We start from the raw sequence: 3,238 nt of genomic DNA, 5'->3' as shown, positions 1-3,238 counted from the left end.
TCCAGTGACACAACGACGTACGCAAAGTTGGGTGACTCCAAAAGATATCATACTTCTAAATTTTGGAAAAGCAATCCAGAAGTATTTTTGGACACTGTTACAAATGAGGACAGCCATAACTTGCTGACATATGAGAAAGAGGATTAATACTGTATGGAGCAAGAAGTAGCAAGAGGATGCTGGCTGACATGATCAGCACCTTTTCACAGCCCCCCACAGCTCAGGGTTCATAAAGAGTCGCTGCTGTCAATAAGCAGCTACTGGCAGGATTGCACAGTGTATGTTGTATAGCAACCTTGGTCTTGTCACAGAAGGGAGTATGTGCAATGCTTAGTCTTCATTGACCAGCTAACTTTGGATGGCTTTCATGATGTCTTGCATCATGGACACTTTTTTTTTTTGCAAGAGCTAACCCACTGTCCCCAGTGTGCTTAAAGCTCAATGCCAGACTTTTATTTCTTTGAATGGTCCACAAGATTTTTTTCAAAATAAAAAAACAACTCTTGCTGTAATACTCCCCTCCTATCCATTGCTGTCTCCTACAGTAATATCTTTGTGCCACTAGATGTCTTCTGTCTTCAGGGCTGAATGAAGCCGACCGTCCTGTAAGTGCAGGGTGTCATGGATCCACCCCGAGAGGGCCTCCCCATGGCGTCCTATGCTCAGAGTTTAATGATAAAGAGAGTGAAAATAACATGGAGATTAGAGAAATCCATGAAAACTAGATGGGGCTCCTATTATTGTTCCATGAGGATTAATAATTACCATTTGTTGCCTGCATATTGTAATAATGATGGCCTTTTTGCCATGTTGCCCATGTATTGTACTGATTGCAAGGTTGTTGCCTAAAAATTGTAACAACTGTCTGTTTGTTGCCCTCATATTGTAACAACTGTCTGTTGCCCTCATATTGTAAAAACTGTCTGTTTGTTGCCCTCATATTGTAAAAACTGTCTGTTTGTTGCCCTCATATTATAACAACTGTTTGTTTGTTGCCCTCATATTGTAAAAACTGTCTGTTACCCTCATGTTGTAACAACTGTTTGTTTGTTGCCCTCACATTGTAACCACTGTCTGTTTGTTTTCCTCATGTTGTAACAATTGCCTGTTTGTTGCCCTCATATCGTAACAACTGTCTGTTTGTTGCCCTCATGTTGTAATAATTACCTGTTTGTTTCCCTCATATTGTAACAACTGTCTGTTTGTTGCCCTCATGTTCTAATAATTACCTGTTGGTTGCCCTCATATTGTAACTACTGTCTGTTTGTTGCCCTCATATTGTAACAACTGTTTGTTCCCCTCATGTTGTAACAACTGTTTGTTCCCCTCATGTTGTAAGAATTGCCTGTTTATTGCCCTCATAAATTAACAACTGTCTTTTTGTTGCCCTCATGTTGTAACATCTGTCTGTTTGTTCCCCTCATGTTGTAACAATTGCCTGTTTGTTGCCCTCGTATTGTAACAACTGTCTGTTTGCGGACCTCATGTTGTAACAATTACCGGTTTGTTGCCCTCATATTGTAACAACTGACTGTTTGTTGCCCTCATGTTGTAATAATTGCCTGTTTGTTGCCCATGTATTGCACTTGCATGTTTCCTGCTCGTGTATTGTAATGACTGCCTATTTGTTACACATGTATTGTAATGATTGACAATTTGTTGACCATGTATAATAACAATTATATGTTTGTTACCCACATATTGTAACAATTGCCTATTTGTTGACCATATATTTTAATAATTGTTTGTTAACCATGTATTGCAACAATTGCCTGTTTGTTGCCCACATCTTGTAACAATTGCCTGTTAGTTGCTCATGTGTTGTAACAATTGTCTGCTTGTTGCTCAGGTATTGTAACATTTGCCTATTTGTTGCTTATTTATTGTAACAATTGCCTGTTGCCCACTTATGGTAACAACTGTCTGTTTGATTCCCAAGTATTGCAATGATTGTCTGCATATTGTACCAATTGCATGATGCCCACATATTGTAATAACTGTCTAGTTGTATTGTTTACCTGTTGAACATGTTTTGTAAAGATTGCCTATTTGTTGCCCACATATTGTAACAATTGCCTATTTGCTACCAATGCATTGTAACAATTGCCCATTTGCTGCCCATGTATTGTAACAATTGCCTGCTTGTTGCCTGCACATTGTAACAATTGCCTGTTTGTTGCCCACAAATTGTAACAATTGCCTATTTGTTGCCTGCACGTTGTAACAATTGCCTGTTTGTTGCTCAAGAATTAAAGCAAATTCCATGTTCCACACGTTTGGTAAGAATTGCCTGTTTGTTGTCTGCTTATCATAATGATTTCTTGTTGCCCATGTATTGTGGCAATTGCCTGTTTGTTGCCCACATATTGTCAGGTCATCGCTCTTTGTTCAATGTAACATATTACTATTAAAAACCCCCCAGAGGCTCATCACTCTCCCAGTGTGCCACAGCATGCTATGCCCGCTGCTATTAGTACCTTCAATCTGTCACATTACACATGCTGCTGTCCCCATTTTGCCACCTCTAAGAATCCCAGGCTCAGTGAGAAGCCAAAGGGTAGTCACACCAAGTATTGATTTGATTTAGATTTTTCTTCTGTTCGCTCACTTTTCATTTTGTAAATTGATAAAAATAATTAAAATAGATATTTTCGAAAGATTTCTTACTTGACAACATTTCTGTCTATAACTTTTGCACAGTATTGTAGATACATTCATCACAGGCTGATCAGCTACCTAATATTGAGTAGGTCCCCTTTATGCCACCAAAACAACATCTTTTTTTGAAAAACAGCCCTGACCTGTCGGGACATGGACTCCAGTAGACCTCTGGAGGTATGCTGTGATATCTGGCACAAAGCCGTCAGTAGCAGATTCTTTAAGTCCTGTAAGTTGAGAAGTGGGGCCTCCATGGATCAGATTTGTTTTTCCAGCATATCCCACAGATGAGCTATTGGGCTGAGATCTGGAGAATTTGGAGGTCAACACCTCAAACTCCTTGTGTTCCTCAAACCATTCTTGAACCTTTTTTGCAGTATGGCAGTGCACATTATCCTGCCAAAAGAGTGATGTTTAGGTTGGTGGTATTTTAAAAGTAATATCCACATGAATTGCAGAACCAAGGTTTCCCAGCAGAACATTGCCCAGCACATCACACTGCCTCCGATGGCTTGACTTCCTCCCATACTGCATCCTGATGCCAGCTCTTCCCCCTGGAAAGCGACATACACACACCCAG

This window comes from Staurois parvus, unplaced genomic scaffold (assembly GCF_062004578.1).
Source record: "Staurois parvus isolate SC_StPar_1 unplaced genomic scaffold, SC_StPar_1.0 ptg000189l, whole genome shotgun sequence".
NCBI lineage: Eukaryota > Metazoa > Chordata > Amphibia > Anura > Ranidae > Staurois > Staurois parvus.
The sequence above is the reverse complement of the archived record's forward strand: the minus strand, read 5'-3'. Positions refer to the sequence as shown.